This window comes from Anomalospiza imberbis, chromosome 13 (genome assembly GCF_031753505.1).
Source record: "Anomalospiza imberbis isolate Cuckoo-Finch-1a 21T00152 chromosome 13, ASM3175350v1, whole genome shotgun sequence".
Taxonomy (NCBI): domain Eukaryota; kingdom Metazoa; phylum Chordata; class Aves; order Passeriformes; family Viduidae; genus Anomalospiza; species Anomalospiza imberbis.
In genome coordinates, this window is record NC_089693.1 from 4,058,201 (window position 1) to 4,080,272 (window position 22,072).

The 22,072-nt window shown below is 44.5% G+C and overlaps 1 long non-coding RNA gene across 2 annotated transcripts in view; it reads left to right on the top strand.

The window, feature by feature from the left end:
- Positions 1–22,072, top strand: part of LOC137481752 (uncharacterized) — a 79,760-nt gene that overhangs the window by 38,268 nt on the left and 19,420 nt on the right. The gene's annotated exons all lie outside the window — the stretch shown is intronic.

The following is a 22,072-nucleotide window of genomic DNA, read 5'->3' on the forward strand; positions in this document are numbered from 1 at the left end:
TCACAGGGTGTGTCCGAGTGCTCCTCAGCCAAAGGCTGGGCTGGGCTGCCTTCCTGGTGTGCTCCTTGAGATCATCTCCACCTCCTTGAAAAAAAAGAGAAAAGCTCTGGCATTGTCACAGTGGAAGACAGAAAGGGAAGATTTGATTTTATGCAGCAGCAGATGTCTCCTAAGCAGTAATCACAGTGTCAGATAGAAGAACTAATCATATTTCAGTAGCTTGTTCAGATCTCTGATTAAAATTCAGTGATACCATTCCTGGATCCTAAAATGCAACAGTCATCAGAAACAAAAGAGAATGTATCATAATTAATGCAATTAAAAGAGCCCTTTCCTTTCTCTTTTTATTTTTTTTTTCCTCTCTCAGTAAGCTGTGCTGACCTTACCCGAGATTAAAATCCCTCTCCTAGGACTGAAACCTGACTCAGTGTGGCACTAAGAAACCCTGACCCCTTATAGCTACCTCCAGGCTGGGAGTCCATGGGATCTTGTGCACTTGGGAAAATAAATAGTCTTGGTTGCTTGTGCCTTTCAGAAGAGGGGAGAAGGCAGATGGAGCTGTGATCCAGCCTCCCTGGTTCTCTGCTGCAGACAGTGCTGTCAGGGATATGGTTATTTACAGGACTGGCACTCAGCACCCCAATCTGCCCTTCCTAGGACGAGCCAAATCTCCAGATAATGAATTTTTTCACAGTCAGGCCCTGGTCATGCAAATCAGCCAGAATTTGCTGAGTAATCCTGTCGTGAGCCAGAGCAGGGCCTGTAGTTTGGGTGTTCAAGGAGTGCTGGGGGCTCCATGGATGGTGCTGGGCATCCCTGGGGCAGTTCCCTGGCCATCAGCTGGCCTAGGCAAGATTTGAATCAATTCACAAGGATGAGGTGTGAAATTAGACTGTGCTATTTTATGCTGATTTTGATTTTAGGTCTGATAATTAGAGAGTTTTGACAGGGAAAATATTTCCAATGAGGATTTATTTGGCTTTGGATATGAACTATCTTTGGGGAAAACCAGAATGAAAATTATTTAAATGATACGCATTAAAAATAAATATTAAAAAAATAAACATTTTATCCCAGCTGAATGTAGGATAATATTTTTTGTAGAAAAACAGCTTTATCAGTTTTGCGACCTAGGACTTGGAGAGAGGGTCCAGCAACAAAGAGGATTTTTGATCCTCCTTTCCCTGTTTATACCAGCTGGAATGGCAATGCCCACTTCATTTAAAGCAGGACTATAAAAATTCCTCTTTACTTTACAATGGCACTTGAGGACTTCTGTGGACTCTATATGGTTTAATTTAGCATCTTGGGTAGGTGGAAAGCTCCATTTGCTTGTTGTTATGAGAGCTTTGCTCTGGTGGTCTCCGGAGTAATTATTTTGTGCTGTATCCCACACCAGCTCTGAGAAAAGCAGTATGAGTGAAAGGCTATTTAAGAGGTACAAGCATTTATTTTATTCCAGAGCTTCTGAACTCCGAATTGCTACTATTAGGTGTTAAAAGAAAATACTCTGGTACTTCACAGGAAAAGCTGACAACCTGCTGTCTTATTAACATAACTCTAACATGTCTGAGAGATCCAGTGCAGCAGATTGATTATGTTCATGTCTCAGCCTCAGTACTGATGATGATATGCTGGTAAATATATCAATGCATCACCAGCTTCCAGCACAGTCTTGCTGTGACATTTTCTGAATGAGGTAAGAGAATGAGAAGGGCTTGTGCCTCTCCTCGAGCAGCAAAGTCGAGCAGGCTGCACTGTTTGGCAGAAGAGCACCTGGCATGATGATTAACTGTGGGGTCTCAGAAGTGTCTGTGTTGCAGAGGTGTCACTCAGACAAGCAACACAATAGGTTCATCTGCAGATCCCCAGAATTAGAAAATGTCAATTTATGATGACTGTGATCTTCCTGAAGGAGCAGTAAGTGAATCGTGTCTAAGCCTGGCTTCACTGGTTCTGTTCTGTTGCTGGTGGAGTGGAGCCTGACAGGCCAGGAGAGGAAAGTGGGTAATTATTGCCAAGGTGAGGAGCATGGCTACAATCAAAAATACCTGCTTGATTCTTTTATAGACTTTTATAGACTTCCTACGTGACTAGACAAGTCATGTAGGTTTTTTATTTGAACCAAGGTGTAAAATGAGAATAACAGTGTTTGCTTTCTGCTGTTCTTTATCTACCCATCTCGTGTCTAGCACGAGGGAGCTCTGAGCACAACTGACTTCTCCAAGTGCTGAAAGAGTGGACTGGATAGATACAAAAATGGCAGCACTTTGGGGCATCCTGCACAGGTTATTGCCAAAAAGATAGCTCAGGAATGAACATTTCAGCTGGCCAGGGCTTTAGAGAATCACAGAATGGTTTGGGTAAGAAGGGACTGTAGGGACCACCTAGTTCACCCCCCCACCATAAGCAGTGATGCCACACACTGGATCAGGGTGCTCAGACCCCCACCCAACCTGGCCTTGAACACTTCCAGGGGTTGGGCATCAATTCCATGGAAATGACAGAGGACTTGACTCTGAACTGGCAGGTTTGAAGTCCCAAGGGACTTTGTAACCAGGCACAGGGCAGGAAGTGGCAGGCAGTGACCTGGAGAGCCCTAGAGCAGGGATCCCGTTTCATTTTTTGTTTGTTACAGTTGAAATATTCCACTAAGGCCATCAGTTCTCTGGACACCCATGCTCAGGAAATGAATCATGGCTGTTCATACAGGTAAATCTAAGGCACTTCAATAAATGCCAAATTTGTAAGGCCAGTTTCTTTAGCATCATGATATAACTGAAGTAGAAAACTCCCCCACTGCACCAGGTTTTTCTTGTTTGTCTTCAGGAACAGCATTTCCCTCCACTGGCTGTCAGAGCACTGTGGGAGACCAGGCTTCTACCTTTGCATCAGTGCTAGCAGATGTGAACTCCTCACAGATTTTGGGATGACGGGTAGCTGTGGTTGACCCCGCAGCAAATTCTTGGGGCAGGTTCACCCCAAGAGGCAGGCAGTGAAATAACCAGGCATCCTCACCACTGTAGGGAGGCAGAACTTGTATGATATTTAAACATTATTTTGGCTTTGATTTTCATTTTAAACAGCAGCTAATGCTTCTCTATGTCAATGACAGTTGGAGAGGAAGTAAACTCCCTGAGAAATGTGGTAATCCAGACAGGAAATTGAAGACAGAATAGAGAGTGGGATCATTCAGGAGTTCAAATGTGGTCTGCTCTGGCAACAGCTCATGTGTCCTTGAAGGAGCTCCCTCTCTGCTTAGGCCTGAGCTGCCAAGGGCATGTTGGTGCTGCAGACTTGATGACATCCTTGGCTTCTTGGGGAGCCAAGGGCTTCTGCAAACAGCACCACTGCACCGCTGACACTGCCAGGATTTTATTGCCCTCGGTAGCAATTCTTCCCTAATGTCAAACTGAGCTGCTGTATCTTACAGGAAAGGACCTAAACAATGATGTATTCAGGCTGATGGGACTGGATTAACCCATTAATAAATAGGAGGTGAAGAGAGCAATCTTGTTGAACGTAATGTATGCTAATGATGTGACCTGGCTAATGGAGCCCTTTTCTATATTCTGTCATTGCGCACATCAATTATGCAGCCTCAATTATCATCCTGTTTTTGTATCATGTGGCTGAGAGATGAGACTTAATAGAGATGTTTCACCCAGTAAAATGCCTGATTAGGTTATGAAAGCAGAAACTCAAGGAAGAGAAGGAAAAAAAAAAAAACCTTTGTTACATTATATCCTGATTTAATTAGCCAAAAGATATTATTCTTCATAAGGGCTTTGAAGTTGTAGAAATATGGCTGCAGGCTCAGCAGCAGGGATGACTAACTGCCTAATACCTACAGCAAATACCCTGACATAGCACTTGCAGACAGACAGATCTTTGCTAAATGCTGCAAATCAGGCCAAGATCTCTGTGTAGCTCAGATTCCCAATGAATGGGAAAAGGAAGAGAGAGAATTGAGTCAGAGCTCCAGTTACATCTGGGAGGGGAATGACAGCAAACCCATGCTACTGGGTGACATCTTGGTGCATGTGGTGCATTTCAGGGTGTGTGTGGCTTTTGGTAGCAGTTCTCATATAAATGTTCCCTTCTCTTTGCTGGGTGATCCTGTCCCTTGCTCTTTGTGTTTTAGTTTTGGGTTACACCAAGTTTCTGTAAGTTTTACTGTTTGGGGGCTTTTGTGTTCCTAGTGCAAGCCTGGTAATGGGGATTCATCAGGTTCATTGAAATCTGTCAGGTTCCTCCTTGTTACCTCAGGATGGTTTCAGGCATTTCTTGTGTTTCTGACATGGCTCAAAGGATAGTCAGCCCTGCAGGACAGGAGAGGTCCTTGAAGACAACCCGTTGTGTGCTGAGAAGTTTCCAGAGGGAAAAAAAAAAGGGAAACCCTTGCATTTTTTTTTTTTTTTTTTTGCAGTAGCTGAAGTTGTGACCCTTGGCTTGTGCTGGCAAGACAAGACCTGTAGCTTTTGACAAGGTAGGAAAAAATGTAGTGGAGAAGGAGCTAAACAGAGGGATGAAGGTGACTGAGTTAAGTGATCCCTGGAGTCCCTAAGGCAGATCCAGACTCCATTGCCTTCAGCAGCGTGGTGACGTTACATCAGGGGGAGATCTGTCCCTTTCAGACCCATCTGAAGACGCGTCTAAGTTTTCATCCATGATGGCAGAAGCACCATTAGAAACTCCATGTTGCATTTTATTTGAGATATATCCAGCCAGCCAGATCCCTGACAAAAACCACAGGTCTGATTCACACAGGTTTTGACTGAAGTGCAGTGGTACAGAAAGCTGGTGCAAAGCAGGGGTGAATCAGGTCCTTGGCATGTGAGAGTTGTTAGCTCTTTCCTTCCCTCAGGGTCTCGCCTGCCAAATGATGTCACGCTCATTCAGAACATGATTGGAATGACAAAACGCCCAGGGTGCAACATTTACTCATCTGTTCCTGGCCAGACCATCTTCTAGTGTCAGTAAATAATTTGGGAGACCTGGGGGAAATGAACACCTGGGCCCCACTTCCAGCTGTAGCTGTGCCTCCACTTTTGGGTGTGTGGCTGGAGAAGTGTGTTCATGACCTGACTCCAAAGCTGAAGCTGCTCTTCTTCACTGTGATGTTGCTTCTAAAAATGGTTGATATTGAACTCAGCTTTGAAGGGCTGCCTCTGCAGCAGCCAAATAAAATAGTGCCAATACTGTGACTTGCTAACGTGGAGCAGCATCTTGTCACAAGCTGTGCTGTGTCACAGGTGCTGGCAGCTATGGAACTCAGCATTAAATTTCCTTTTATCATCTGCTTTGTGGACGGTTTAGCCATCTTCTGATGCTCTGCTCATCCCCAGTGCTGTGCACCTAATGTGGTCTAATGTGCACAAGAGGAGGCCCCAGTGAGCAGGAGTCGAGCACATTACGTGGTTGAAATTGGTCAGGTCACTTGCTGTCTGTCTAAGGAATGGTGTTTAAAGATTAGGGATTATGGAAAAATGAATTTCATTGATTTTTTTTTTTTAATGTACCTTTGAACATGTACCTTTGAACCTTTGAACCGGTGAGCTAACTTAGTGCAGAAAAGAGATGGCTGAATCTAAAGTGGCTATAATAATTTCAAATTTGAAAACAAAATTTTTAAAAATCAAGGTTTTTGCATTAAGGAAGTTCTTGTTAGGAGCAGTGAGGAAGATTACTTTTTTCCTCCTACAGACTTTTGAGTGATGACATTTAAATAGTAGAAATTGGTCATTTTTAATTTCCATATCCCCCTTCTTGCCCACATACACTCCTCACAAGCTTTATGCAAACTTCAGTTTGAATCTGAGCGCCTCTGTGGACAGGAATGGCATTGTGCTTTTGAAGTGAGTGCTTCATTATTGCTTTGTGTACTTTCCTGTTAACTTCTGTGCAGTATCCAGCTTATCCTTGATTGATCCTTGGTGCATCTCAAATGCAGCACAAACTGCTTGGCTGCATGTGTTTCCTGACCTCCTTTTCATTTCTGTACAATGTCCATATGATCTATCATAGCTTTGAAAATTCAACTGCAGGGTAGAGATTTCTTTGCCAGAATCGATCCTTCTCTTTTCCTCAGAAACCATCAGATAAAGGAACACTTGTGACAAATAACCATGAGAAAGACCACCACATTAGAAATCTCTTGCTTTGTGCTGCCCTAGCTCTGTGTAATTTGGATGGGTCCTCAGTTACTTGTCTTTCACCTTTGGGGTAATTATTCGCTTGCGAGTGACGAAGATTCTCGATCCCATTTTGACCTGCAGAACTTGTGATAAGGAAAGATTTGCCCTCAGGCTTTAGTCCACAAAAGCCTGACATTCCTTTTTCCCCCATCACGTTATATTCCTTGCAGAAGCTGTGTGAGATGAGAAGCTCGTTATAGCTTTAGGGTCATCACTGAATTACTTTATCCAGTGGCTTTTCAGCACTTCCACAAGGGGATTATTATCATCCCCATTGTAATAATCTTGTATACATTGTTTTAATTTCTATATCCTTTTCATCTAGCTGCTGAGGGAAGAATGTTTTACCACTCTTAATGTACTTAGCCTTGAAGTTTCCTAGTTAGAGAAAACTTCATTATGCCTAGGGCAGGGGTGGGAGAATTGAGGAGCAGAGAAAGGAAAGTGTTTGCTAATTCTCACTCTGTGAGTGAGTCAGCAATGAATAAAATCAGGGATAATATGGCTTCAAGCAGCTCTTTCATGCAGTGTTCTGCTGTATGATGATATAATTTTTGTTTCACTAAGAATTGTTCTGTGCCTCTTGGCTGGAAGAGGTTAGGTTTTGCTAAACTTGAACAATCTGGAGTTTTCTGATAAAAATGAAAATATACCAAATATTTAGAAGGAAACCAAAATGTTGGGATTCTAAATGAAGTTCAGAAGAACTGCAATCCAGGCACAGTGCTCTCCCATTCCCTTCCCTGAGGGGACCTGCTGCAGTAACACACTGCAGTGAGAAATGCCTCCCAATTCTGAGGTGATCATTAAAGCTGAGTGTTCACCAGACAGCATCTCTTACAGGCAGAGCCCAAACAAAACTGCCCCAGGTGCCACCATCAGTGCCTTGCCACAGCACTGGCTCTGTCAGGAGAGGACTGAATTTAAAATTCAGCCCATGCACTTTCCATTCCAGAGAGTTTTGTGGGCTGCACAAGAAGGGTTATTGATAGTTTATCCAAATGTTTTTTGACAGACCCTTTCACACATCCCTCCTAGGTGGCAGCACGCAGGGCTGCCTTTTATCACTGTTGGTTGGATGTTACCCAAGGTGGCTGTTCTGCCCTTGTTCATCACAAAATGATCCATAAAGCAAATTGGGATATCTAAATGCACCAGGCTGTTCACAGATCCCACCACAATTATTCTGGAGTGTTGCATGTAGAAATGTTTGCCAGAGGTGGAAAGCAAATTGTACAAAATCTGCTCTCTGCAAGTAGTGGCTGTCTCAGTCTCCTCTCATTTGCTCAAGGAGAAGGATATTCTTGGCAAGCCCTTAAGCACTAAGCAGAAGACATATTTGGAGCTGAAATACTAAGTGCAGCCCATCTTGGATGGTCCAAATTGGACTAAAGGACAAAATAATCTCTTTCAGCTTTACTGTTTGCACATTCACCAGCCATTGGCAGCCAGCACAAGGGCTGCTGGGCTGGAGCTCCTTTGGCCACTGGTTATCATTCAGTGGTGGGGATGTGCTGAGCCCCCTGTCACTGGCTGATGATTTAGGGCTTGGATATTGAGCTGACATCTTCTTTTTCCTTCTTACACTGTGGGATTATCCCAACGACCAGCCAGCTTTCTGTAGAACACAGCCAAGAAATACTTGTCCCACATGAGATCTACAGGTTGCAGTCTGGGAACTGGGGATTAGGACTCTGAATGCCAATCCAGATGGATAGATGTGCATACAGTGTGTGCTCAGATACGTTTACAGTGCATGTCTCTGTGGGGATGTATGTTTTTGTGCATATATTGCATGTAGAGGTGGTTATTTGGTACGTGGCTCCTGAGTAATGTGGGTGATGATGATCTCTGTGTCTGTGCCTGCACACGTGGGCACAATGAATGCTCTCTCTTTGTGCCCGTCTGTGTGAAATTTGGACCTCTGCTTTCCAGTGCAACATTACCAGATCATTCCTTTGCTGAACTGGTTGATCTGATTAGAGGTGGCTTAAAAAAGGAAAGTGAAGTGAACAGGTGGCAGACATAAATACACAGCTGTGCACTATTGCTGATTTTATTGCTACTTTATAATGCTGTCCACCATTATTTTACAACAATTTTCTCTATTGGTGACATTGCTGTAAATCTCACTGTAAAATGGTCCTAAATGTGCAATGAATTCTATTAAGCAAGATGGAGAAACTTAGAGAATCACTCTTTTGTGATGAAAAGAGAGACAGGGAGAGAGATGTTGCTAGGGGAACAGCAGAAAGCCATGGGGAAAGAATTAGGGGAGCAAAAGGCTTGTTACATAAGGAGGCTAAATCTCGTGTGGTGCTGTAAGAGCATCGTGGATAAAGCAATGGCTCGTCAGACCCACTAGATGGAGATGGAAAGAAACATTTTCTCCATGATCATATTCCTGCAGCTGCCTGCTTGTACTTTGCTGGCATATTCGATGGCTTTCACTTACAGTATCTTAAGCCTGTCCTTAAAGCAATTACAGGATTCTCCAGAGTCATATTTGGCATGTGCAGGCTATATCCAGGCTTTTAACACTGGCTAATTTGCCTGGCCTGATTTTGTATATGTTCCCATTTATATTCATGGTCACTATCTATTGTAGTTACAGGCTTTTTCATATAAAAGGTACCTCATTCTTTTCTTAATTTTTTGAGAATTAATACAGCTTCTTGTATGTCAGCAGGATGAGGCTAGAGAATTGGAAATATTTTTCCTTCTGAAAATCAACTTCTCATCAGCTCTATCAATCTTTAGCTCTGTTTACTTTTTTTTCTTTAATGCCTACAAATTCTTTTGGGGTTGAGTCCTCTGCCTTCTACTGTGTGAAATATAGAATTCCTTCTCCTTTGAGAAGTTCAGCATCAATGCTTGCCCCTAAGTCCAATGGAAACCTTACAGATGTCCTGCCATGAAAAATGTCAGAGTCTTTGAAATGTTTTTCTTGGTGATACATTCACCTGCTTCTTCTGAAAGGTCATTTTTATCACAAAGTGAAGCCAAAAGTTTAGAAATGTCTGAAACACAAAAATGTTGGGATTGAGGGAAAAACAACCAGAACTTCTGGAACAAAATATGTCTGAGATAAAAGGCAATGGGATGCCCAGGGATGGTCTGTGCCACATGGCTGCACCATGGCCACTCCTGGAGGCTCTCAGCTCCTGTGTGCTCCTGCTTTTTCAGCCTTTCCACAGAGGTCTTGGAAGCTCAGCTTTGTTAGCAAAGCCTGAGGAGAACAGGATTCCCATACAGCAGTGCTGTTGAAATCCATGCCCATGGACCCACTGTGATGTGTTGGAAGTTTACAGGAAATTTCAGCCGAGGAGGATCTTCCACTGACATGGTGTGCTGCCTGAAAATTTCTGACCAATTGCTTTGGGTGACAATTTAATGAATACCAGGAAGTCAGGAAGCATCTTCTGTGTTGGGAGCTGACTGTCCTCATCATGCTCTGGAGCTGGAACAGCATTTGCTACTAACAGAGCTCTCTGTGTGACCAGGGCAGGCTGAGAGCCCACAGCTCAGCAGCTGAGGCCATCCACTGATGGATGGAGAAGCACAGAGCTGCTGCAGTTCATTCATCCTTGACTCCACGACCATCTCTTCAGCACTGGGCTGGCTGACCAACCCCTTAACTTGAATTCCTGCACTGTGCCTGCTCTGTTGCTTGTAAACACTCTGATAATTGAGCAGAAAGCATGTTTGAACATGGCCATGACTATTGCACGGCTCCTGCAATAGCAGCCCACAGGGCCGTGCTCGAGCCACTGAGGTTGTGAATCGCCCACCACAAACATTTTTGCTCCAACCTCTTGCAACCCCCAAAGCAGCTCCAAAGCAGCACTTTTTTTTTTGTTCTTTGCTTTTCTTTCCCCCCAGCTGTCTCTCACCGTGTGGGCAGAGATGTGTGCTCAGGTTTCTGCAACCTCCATTTGGGACTGTGTGTCCCAGGGCTTGATGTGCTCCACACCTGCAACTCCCAGGCTTTGCAGGGCAGAACCTAAGCCACTTGCTAAGCTGTTTATTTAGTGTTTCTGTCACTGTTCATTCTTCAAAAGAGTGAGATCAGGACCCACTTCAGCAGACCCTTCTCTCTCCACAACCACCTCCATGAATCACTTCTGAGCCTGACGAATGTCAGCAGTGTGAATGGGACTTGTAATATTCGGGGCTGCTCTTGCAGAGGAGCTTTCCCACGTATAGGCTTTGGCTCCCATACAAGATTTGCAAGATTTTTTAGGAGGTGATGATATACAGGATGCCAAAGTAAATGCTCTAATGGTCAGCTGTGGGCTTCAGTGCTTGAACTCCACAAGGGAGAGAAGCAGTGCAAGTGTCACTTTTCTACTAGGGACTTTTGTTACTCCTGGGTGGGGGTTTTGTTCTGCCCATGATCAGGACACATCCATTAGAATAAAATGGGTTTTAATTAGGTGGAGTTGCCTGTAGGCTTGAATGGATGCTGAGCTGTGGGGAAGGCAGGTAGCACCGCTGAGTGACCAGCACTTTGTCACACTGTCTCATTGGCTACAGCTCGGGGCAATTGCCCTGGTCACTTGTCCCTAAAACTGCCTGGGAGGCTCTCTGCAGTTAGCAATCTGTTTTAATCCCCAGAGAGATTATTTACTCTCATACTTCAGCTCTTGCAGCTGAGCCTGTGCCTGGCCTTCATTCCAGAGCTGCCCAAGGGCTCTGTGTAACAGCTGCCTTGTTGGAGGTGAATTTTCAGCTGTGCCAGAAGAGACTTGCAAAGAAGTTTGTGTTGCACTTAGTCATGCTGCTTGGTTCCAGCAGTGTTATTTGTCCCACAAGACCACAATTGCAAAAATCACTTACAAATGTATAAAAGCCCCCAAACCACTAAGCACCAGGTAGAAACACTCTCTTACAAGCCACTGATTGCTCCAAGGGTCTCTCTGGTATTGAAAACCCACCATTTGTTGGCCTGTTGTAACCAAATTCACAAACTACATCTCTCAGGTGGCAAGGGGAGTTTGTTTCCAAATCTAAGCGTTGTCAACAAGTGTATGTTAGAGTAGTGGAAAACAGGTATTTGTTGAAAGGGGGATAACACTTTTCCACTCAGAAATATGTAGAGTTTTTCAAACTGATTGCAGCTCTGTTTCTTCCTCAGGAGAGGACAAGTGTGTTTTCTGGCTATAAGCTGAAGTGGAAGGAAATTGCAGTAACAGTTTTTTGATGGCATTTGAATGATATCTTTAGAAAGCCCCCAGACTGGTGGCAAGTATGTCCTTGCAAGGGATGGTCAGGGCTCACTAGCTCTGCAAAATCCTGCTTTCCCACTGGGAACCTCAGCCCACTGTCTGGCATGGGGAACAGGCCAGGGGCTCTACACATCAGCTGTTTTCTCTGTGATAGGTGTGGGTATTTTTAATTACAGAAATTAAGTTTGCATAACAGGTGCAGGGTAGCAAAAGGTGGATTGCTCAGTTTATTTTATCTGTGTGAAGTCATGTACGAATCAAATCCTTCTGAACTCCAGATCCTTGTGAACTAATATTTTATGCATTTTATTTCTCTACTAGAAATGCATGGGAGCATTCTTGCTCCCAGTTCCCAGCACAGCAAAGCAGCAAAGTGGGACAGGGAAAGGGATGATCAGACAGGATTAGGATGAGGAGTTGTCATGTGATGAGAGCAGACCCAGAAAATTTCTCCTGTGTTTAAATAAGTGGAAGTACTCCATTGGAAAGAGTTTGAGATGGCTGGCATTATGTACAGGAGGAAGTTGGAGGGTGGAAAATATCTTATTGAGGGCATGGAGAGAAAGGGAATAATCTGTCCTCTGTGAGGAAGTGACTGGGGAGTCGTGTTTGGTGGCCTCTGCCAGAGGAAAGGCTTTGAAATGGAAATCTGCAGATCAGCCTGATCTCCCAAAGTGGCACAAGCAGCATTTTGGTCCCTTTCCTATGTGGTGGCAGCTTTCTGTGCTGGGGGAACACAACCCTGGCCATCTCCAGTACCCCCGCGTGTGACAGACATGGGTAACGTGTTTATTGAAAGATCTGCCTTTTGCATGTTGTACACCCATGTATCTATTTCAGGGTAGAGCAGCTTCATTTAAACTGCCTGGGAAGATTAAATTATGTTATTCTCTTACCATGACAAGAGGGTGACAGAGTCCTGTTTCTCTGCAGAGCGGGACACAGCCAAGCGGAACTGGGAACATGTTCCTGCTCCCAGCCGGGGAGGAGCCCATCGATCCGAGAGCCCTGGAGTGCATTAGGAGGATGAGAAAGAAGGGATTAATTTCAGCAGCCTGATGTAAAACATGAGCATCCCCTCCTTGAGCTAAATCACAAAGAGGGGTTCTGAGCCTGTCAGGTGTCACAGCGTGGGAAGAGCAGGGGACTCCGTGGTGCTGAGTGGGGTGGAAGAGAAGCAGAGGAGCAGCTTTGGGTTTTTTAATCTTTGTTTTGTTGTCAGCTTGTGGCCTCACAACAAATAAATGCAACTCTGCATAAATAGTCCATCTTATTTTCCAGATGGGAGCAATAACAGTCCCTTGTTTGAGGACTAGCTGAGGGAACTATCAGAATTTTGCTTCTCCCTGTCTTTTGGCAGACTTGCATTGCTAAATTTTGATTTTGATGAAAGCCTTGCAAAGATCATTTCTGTGCCTCCTTTTCTTGTTGGCAAACCATCCTTTCCCTACCTTACAGGAATATTTGACAGTTCATGCATTGCAGACTGTGAGATGCTCAGGTTTGGGGTAATTCACACAGGTGACTTAGATACACCTTTCAAATCCCCCCAGGGGTGGTCACTCCAACACTGCCTTGGGCAGTCTGTTCCAATGCTTGACAACTCTTTTGGTGACAAAATTTTTCCTAATATGCAATCTAAACCTTTCCTGGCACAACTTGAGGCCAATTCTTCTTCCATCCCTCTTTACCTGGGAGAAGAGGCCAATCCCCATCTGGCTACAATCTTCTTTCAAGGAGTTGTAGAGGGTGATAAGGTCTTCGCTGAGCCTCTTTTTCTCAAGTCTAAACAAACCCTGCCCCATCTCTGAGCACGGGATTCCTGGGCTGTTTCCTCTCTGCTGTGCTGTATTTTCAGGTGTCTGCTAAGTTAGTAACAAGTCTCCAGCTCCTCCTGTTTTCGGCCCATGCTGCCTGCACTGGGCAGATTGATCTCATCATCTTCAACTAGGCTATTATCTCTTTACCTTTATGAGGGAGAGAAATGCTTAATTCCTCTGTGACCATTCTCAGGCAGGTCTGTGGTTTCTAACACATCAATAACCCTTGTGTCTTTGCTGCCACTGTTACCAAAGCTCTGGGAGAAATTCATACTTGGCTTGAAAATCTGTCTGTTCTCCTCAGTTTTGGCAGGACCTTTAAGCCTTTCAAGCTTTGCTCTAACAACATAACAAAGTCTTTCCAGTGCAAGTTTTCACATGTGCTGAGGAAATATTTATTCTACTGTGAAGAAACTGTGGAGCTGTGCTGATGGCTTAAGCTCCTCAAGGCATCCATATAGTGGGAAAATCAGGCCCTAAGTTATCTCTGACAGTAAATCCTGAAGATTCTCACAGCTTATATCAGAGGTTCTGTAGACTTTCTTATATCCCCTGTTGCTTTCTGCTTACAGTTCTTTAAGGAACAGGAACACCAAAGGCTGGCTCATACACAGTCACTTTGATGTTGGAATAAGCTCTTGCTCAACACTGAAGGGACCCAGTTGCTCCGGGATGCTCTCTCAATTAGATGTTTCATTTGTTCTCAGGAGGAGGAGGAGGAAGAAGAGGGGGATTTTCCCCTGCTGCCTCTTTCACACCCAGCTTTAAACAGCTTCCTGGGAACACCAGCCCTCTGCATGCTTCCTCACAGGTGAACACATCAGGGTCTGATTGTTTGGGACAACAACTGCAAGCCTTTAGAGCTTGGAGTGTGAAGCATTTAGAAATAATGAGATCTCTTTTTGTATTTTCTTACTCAGGATCACTTCATGACATCAGGGGAATTCTCCTTTAAAACCTGACATCCCAACTTTGCTCAGCCACTGCTGGCTTGACTAAGTAGCTACAACGGGTTCACGTGAAAGCCAGTTTGTTTCGGGAGGCTGAATTCCTAAATACTCAAATCATACACCCAAGTGCTTACACAAAGCATTAGTTATGCTTAGTTCACTAACAAGATTTACATGTGCACTGTTCTAAAGGCAGGGAGAGCAAACTCTGCCACCAGAGCTGCTCTCTGACAACGGCGACGCGCGCTGGGGTCAGGTACCGGGGATTCGTCACAAAGGCTTGACAAGTTTAACCATACATCAGGTAGATTTACTCTCACTCTGAGCTTAATGTTCCTCATTCTCTTATGTTCCAGAAATGCTCCTCTGGCGAGGCCTGGAGGCTGGGAAGCTGCTTCAGAGGTGTAATGGGACTCACTCGTGGCCATCATCGAATGGAAAATTGTTCCTTTGAATATTGTCTGCAGCCTTTAAGATTCAGGCTGCAAGACTCTAATGCCGCCAAGGTGTTTTTCTTGGTAGAGAAAAATCTCCCTCTTGATATTCAGCAGTTTCTTTATGGGGTTGTTTGGTCTCTAGCCATGAGAGAATCCTGGCAATTTTGATCACTTGAAGAGAATGAGTAATGCGTGGTGCTTAGTACAGTGTGTCACTCTTCACATCACTGATTATGCTTTATTTTCTATTATATTGGATGGAGTGGTTCTATTATGGACTACCATTTTCTCTTTTTACTGCAGTTTATTTCAAGGATTCCTGCTGGAAATGTTCTTCAGAACATTTCTAGATTACAATTGACTATCTAAGACTGTTTCAGGAATACTTAACGGGCCAACTCAAATTAGCCAATCTGAAGAAGTGAATTTCGGCCTTGAGAGCTCTCCGAACATGTGCCATTCTGCTAGCAAAGGGAAAAGGCTGTCTGCTGTCAGTGTTTCAGTAGGTGTCAGTGTGGATTTTAAGCTGGATGCTCAGCCTGACTATTTAAATCGCTTTCTTTGTGAATTTACCATGGTCCCGTTCTGTTATCTGCCCTTGGTTCAGTTTAACCTCCTATTTCCACACCCTGGTTAAAGATTGCTGCTGATAGGTGATCACTAACTTAGATAACAGCCAGGACTCAGAGGGTGAGTGGTCATAAGTCTCCACAAACGCATGACCCAAATATCCTGCTGGTGTAGCTGGGGGCTGTAAGAGACACACATCTGGGTGAGGCACAGGCTTCACATCCATCCTGCTGCGACCTTCAAAGTCCTTATCTGGCAGCAATTGCTAAGCCTGCATGGGAAGATCAAAAGAGCTCATCTCCTTCAGCTCATCAACATTAGGGCCTGACTCTAGCTGCTGTCAGGAGCACATCAAAGATAAACATGAGAACAAATAAGCAAATAATGGCCAAGAAGGATGGGCTGCCAGCAAGAAGCCATCTAATCCTCCAGGAATGATATTCCCAAAGAGCCTTCAGAGAGGACCTTGGGATGGGTTAGAGCAAACACTGAGCAAAGTAGAAGGCAGCAAGTGGTCAGTTTCTGGCAGATAATTCCTGATTTTGGGCAGTGTTTCAGCACGTTTTCCTTTGATCATTATTAAAATACTGAGGAATAATTTTGTTTTCCTTCTGTATGGTTTCATTTTCTCATCTGCTTGAGACATAATTGTTTGTGTGTGTATAAGTTACAGCTGAAAGTGCACTGAGCACTCAGGGTCTGGGAGAGAAAAATGCCAAAGCCTTTCTGAGCTATTTTTTAGATGGCCTTATCTGAGTGGCATTTATCAAGTAGAGAGAGCACCAGAAGACTGATATCCATTCTGGAGCAATGAAGAGGTCCTCAAGAAAATAGGACAGCAAGTTCAGAAAGTGAGGTGCATCCTGGCCAGGGCTCTATATATTAAGTTTCTGAGTCCTGCAGAAGAGAGTGGGTTGGGCTGGGGGACCAACAAGGTCCACCTGACAGCTGCCCACCATGAGAGTGAATGCAACCCACAGCCTGGGGATGTGCTTCCCTCTCCTCTCTGCTGCCCAGAGCTTTTAACTGGTGCCTTTGGCTCCAGAGGTGGTGGATTTCAGGGCTGGTTTTGGCACTGGATCCTCTCTTTGGGGAAGGGCATAACTAGCTATTTCAGTAATGGTGTGAAGCAAAGCTTTTTTGTTTGCTTGCTTGTTTAAATGAAGGAGTTAAGTGCATGCTTAAGTGATTTCCTGGTGGAGGATCCAAGTTACAATTTTGTGATGGTAATTAAGAAGCCATTAGCAACAGAAAATTAAAAAGAGAAAGGTTAGCCCGTATTTTACAGCAGCCCAGAGAAGAATGTGAGTGCCCCTCTTACTATTAAAATATTCCAGTGCTTTCCCTGGTCGTGCTTTCTTTGGGAAACAGCACTTCAGAAGAGGCCTCAATGTGTGTACCTGTAAAATCTCTGGTGTGTTTGATGTTGGCACTTCTCTGAAGATGTGTTCTTCCAACACAAGCCTGAGTCAGTAACAGACAGCTCAGAGGAAAGGCTGGGCTCCAGGAACAAACAGAGCTTTCGTCTCCTCTCTTTGAGGGCTCTGGATGGCAAAAAGAAGTGTAACCTGGCTGTTCAGTGTGTTTCCGTGCCACGTTCAAAAGTCTGACGTGGAGGAGAGCAGGAGCTGTAATAGGTATTGAGTTAATTCCCGCCTTCATCCTCGCTGCCTTGCAAACTTCAAAGCAGCAAAGCTCCTCTCTTTACACCTACGAGCATCATTCCCAGAGCTGAGCAGGGTAATTTTCACATGCAAATTCAAGAGGGGAGCTGGCCTTATCTGAAAAGGTGGACAGGCGGCTTAATGGGACAACAGCACCTCCTTGTCTTCCCAGAAGGGGAGCAAGGCAGCAGAAATAAGATTTCCTTTTGCTGTTGTTTTAGGGGAAAATGCCACCTTGCACTTTGTTTCTATGCTTTGAATTGTGCTGAATGCTGGAAAAATAGAATGCAGTTTGCCATGTAGAGCTTTGTATTACATCTTTCATAAGCTGTTGGAAGCATAATGCAGGAATCAAAGACTTGGCAAACATACAGGTCAGCTTTACTACTCCCCTCACCCTCAGGCATTTGAAATACTCAGATTTGTGGACATTAATCTTAATATTATTGCTGTAGTGGGAAAACAGGGAGAAAATTTATGGTATGTACAGTCCTCACTGTTGTTTTTTGTCATATTCTCTTTGGGACAGTAATTTCTGTCATTTGTTATTTCAGAAGCTGCCTCCTTGGTCTTGAATTTTGGTGGGTTTTTTTTTTCATTGACTGTAACAGCAGAAGTATTGGGAAGCTATTCAAACCAGAGAGAAGTGAGCGTCAGGGGGCCAGGCAGGACAACAACTGATGTGATGATTTAGGCAGGTCACTTTGCCACTGCTGCTAAGACATCTAAGAAATTGACCTCTGGGTTTGAGTTGATCAGCTTCTGAAAACACCTGTAGCTTGTGTTAGGTTTTGTTTTTTTTTAGCAGTTCCACAAAGCCTGCTGGGATTTTTCGGTGCAGAAGTGTGACTCTCACGCTTCCTTTTCTTGATTCTGTGTCTAGCTGTGCTGTCTGTGGCACACTGAGCAGGTTAAGTGTGGCCTCAGGTGTCCATTGACTCTGCAGCACAAACCTGGGTGCAGGATGCTGTGTATAAACACACAAACAGCTAAAGCTCACAAGCACTTGCAAAGTTGCATTTTCACTGCAGAGATTCTCGGCATCAGTTTCCTGTGTGGGTTGTCAGGAGTGTGTGCTCAGGAAACCACCCCAGTGCAGGATGTTTTTGGGTGAGGGCAGCACTTTTCACTGAATTGACCATTTCTGAGGCTCGCTGTCCTCAAACAGGGTGCAGGGAGCATGTGGTGCTCCCCGATCCAGGCACACAGGCCAGCCTGGGTTGGCTGCCACCTCCCTGCACCCCCCACGTCTCACCCAGCTGTCTGTGAGAGACACCACTGACGACCTCTGCAGAAACTGAGGACTTAATTGCTAATTGCTATGAACTCTAAGTCTGATTAAAATCAGCCATTATTAAATTAAATAAGCTCCATCTGTCAGTAGAGTGAGTGCCCTTCCACCAGAGACAGAGAAAGCAATTCAAAGGAGCTTCTTCCAGACGATATTCCTGTTTCACTTAAGGTGCAGAACAGAGATGTGGCTCAGTCCTAAAATCTAAGCCAGGTCTCCTGTCTCTAATGAATCAAACCCAGCTTCAGGTGCTGTGTGAAATGGGAATAAAAATCCATTCAGTGGAGTGAACCTCAGTGGTGTGGGCCTCACTCTTCAGTGTTGATAATAAATGAGAGCCAGGAAGTTGCCTGGAATCATACTACAAGTGAAACAGACTTGCAGTTTCATTCTCATTCTTCTTTCTAAGATTTAGATTGAAATGACATTTTTCCTGGGGTTTTCAGGTACCTCTGTGGGAATCTGAGTGTGAAGACAGATGTGATCTGGCTGGATGCTTTACTCCCATGGCTTTGTTCTGCTTTTTCATGCCACTCAGATCCCAAAGTCAATGAAGTACAGAGGACTTGACATTTGTTTTTGCACGTATGCACCTCCCTTCCCCATGAAGCTTTTGACTCACCCTTTGATGTGCAACCAAAATGATGCAGAACTGAGGTCTAAGTATGGAGAAACCTTGGTAAAATAAACCCTAAGAAAGGAAGCTTAGCAGAATTACAACAGAGCTGATAAGATAATGACACCTGTGCTCCAAATCTCCTTTCCCTTCCTCAAACAGCCTCTTGGGGTATTTGGACTCTGGGTCTGAAAGGGTTGTTTGTCATAATTTATAAATCAGCCCAGATAACTTGCTGATAAGGGTGACCCCTGGCCAGCTTTCTGATAGACCTGATATGCTAAAAACCTTTGGATGGTAAAAAGAGAGCTCTGGAGAGCAAGAGGCGTCTCTGGGAAGTGATCCTGTCACCTACATTCTGTCACCTGTCTTTCTGTGGCAGTGGGAAAGCAACGTGGAAACTTTGTAATGCAATATCCACAAAAGGGCTGTGTGGTACCTGGGGAGGTGATGAGGGACACTGTGGCCTTTGGTGGACCTCTGTGGAGGGAGAAGACAAAAATCCCAACAAATGGACAGATATCTCTTTCAATGGCAGTTTTTGCTGCCAGGCCTATATATTCCAGCTTACTGTATGCAGAGCTTCACTGATGTGTGAAAAATATCATGCCTGAGATCTCCATCTCTATTTTAAAGGTTCCTCAGCCTCACTGGAATTTGCTGACTGAGATAATTCAGCAGTTGCCCAGGGCTCTGAGGGAAGGCTTGAATGTTGGCAGAGAGATTGCCTGGAGAAGCTGGGGCTGCCCCATCCCTGGAAGTGCCCAAGGCCAGGTTGGACAGGGCTTGGAGCACCCTGGAACAGTGGAAGGTGTTCCTGCCCATGTCAGGGGGGTGGAACAAGATGGTCTGTAAGGTCCCTCCCAACCCAAACCAGTCTATGATTCTATAAGAAACAAAAAGCAGTAAGGTTAGGGGAGAAAATGGGGAGCCAATCCTAGTTTTCTTTGTGCCAGGCTGTTGGATAGATGGGAAAACCATATTTCTGAAGAGTTTGGGAAAGGAAATTTATCCCAAGGAGGCTTGTGGATGTTTGCTTGCAATTACAATTGTTTTAGCAAAGTGAATAGAATTTGCTCTTTGGATTTTCATTTCCATGCCCAGAGTTTAGAGTTGCAGGTTCCACCTGTTAACACTGTGCAAACAAAATATAATTGACTCCCGCAGGAATCCCTCTGAAAGGCAGCACCTTGGGATTAAAGTTGCAGAGCCATCTATCTAAAATGATGTGGCAGATTTAATTAACGTGTCTAAAAATACACAGCCTGCAATCAAGCCTTTGCTTCTGCCCGTGTCTGTTCCCTGAAGAGGAATGCACATAATTTTCAAAATCTTGGGTTCTGTCAGCCACCTGTGAGTTGAATTTATTGATGCATGAGATTATCATAAAATTAATTTGGACACTGCTGAATTATGAGGTTGAAAGCAGGTTGAGAAGTAGCTGCTCACCCAGTTTAAGCAATATGCTGTCAATAATGTTCTTTCAAGCCCATATGTAGAGCATTACCAGACAGCTCCAGTTACACACTGTAAATGTCTGGAGATGGGATGCACACAGCCCCTCGTGGCAGGGAAAGAGCCCTGGAGTGTGGCACTGGGGATCATTTGGAATGACTTGAATCTGAGTGGCAGATAACCACAGACATCAAATGGATCTCGCTTCTTGCCACTCAGGAGACAGATCTTTGCTACAGAGTGGCACAGCAATGAAACTGAGGAGCCTTCAGTCAGAATGTCTGTCTGTCTGTCTGTCCATCACTTAGGGTTTCAGGCTTTGTAGCCACTTTTTAATTAAAACAACTTGTTTTTGTTAAAGCTGTAGCGGGCAGTGATGAAATGTAGTCTGCTAAGACTGCAGTGAAGATGTTAAGGGAAAGAACAAATAACATTTCTTACAGAGCTAACGTGGTCTGCTTAGGAGTTGTTCCCTTCTCCTGCTGGCAGGTTTTGGCATGGCTTTTTGTCAGTCCCTTAAGCCTTTAGGATGCAATAGAGGGCCTGGAGTTAAATGCCCGTGCTCTGGCTGAATTAGTGGCTTTGCTCAGAAGCCCAGGTGGGTGATTTCAGGTGAGAATTTTCTCTGGTAGATCTTCAGTGAGTTCAGTGATACTATCTAACCTAACCAGCAGTAATAATCCTTGGAACTGAAATAATACTCTTCATCCAGAAACTTCTGAAACACATGCATGGAAATGGAGTGGGGAAAGAAAGTGCAAATAGTGGGCACAGACATCCTTGGTCAAATTTTAAAGATTCTCTGTGGTGCTGCACACAGTCCCATGGGACAGGATGCAGCGCTGCTGAGAAGGGGCTTAAAGGAATTCAGGATGTGAAGCTTCTAACTCAAGCTCTTGGCAGAGCCAAGGAGATATTTCAAGGTTATGTTTCAGTCTAGAGACTGAAAAAGCCACTTTTGAGTAGCTGAAAATTGGGAATTTGCTGGATCCGGTGCCTGTGCCTCTTGGAAGCCGGACTGCAGTGCACAGACCTGACATTTCAGCCTGGTTGTGATGGCTGCCTCAGTGCCTGCTGATTATCTGCCCTCCTTAGTGTCACAGGCTGTCAGTGTCCTGGTAGCTCAAGTGGCCTCCCCAGCCATTTCTATAACCACACTTTAGGAAACAGAGGTGGGTGCCAAGGTGACTGTTCAGCTTTAAAGCCCAGCAAGATAAGATGCTTGAGAAAGCTTTAAATAAAAGCTAACCTGTGGCAATCCCTTGGTAAATCATCCGTTTGTGAACTTTTACTTCCTTAATCTCCTCCATCAGACAGGCTAAAGAATGTCCAAGGGTAAAAGAGAACTGTTCTAATTTAGACCATCAGCCTCATCCCCATGAACTGCTGGGGCTGTCTGCAAAGGCCTTCTGTATGTGGGACAGCATGTGTCAGAGGGCTGGAACTCCTTCAAAATGGAGTTAAATTTCAAATGAAAAACTGTAAAATATTCTCTTCTGATAAAGGGGGAGCAGAGAACTTGTTGTGTGATGAAAATGTAAATTCATGTCTCTGCTGCTGGATTCTTTGCCATCAGCAGAGGCCTGTGCTAATCCTTAAAAGTACATTTATGCCTCTGTCATTGCCAGCAGTTGTTTTGTTCTGTGTTTGGTATCAGTGGGATTTCACAGGTATTTTAGGGTGCCTGCAATTATGTGAACTAATCTAATGAGGTCTGGTGAGGAGCTGCCATCCCCATTACCAGATCAGGGCTGTGTGCAGTCGGCGTTGTGAGGCTTAATGACTTTGCACAATGTTAAATTGTGCATCCTCTTGGAGAGAGGGTTCTGGCTCTTCTTCAAGAT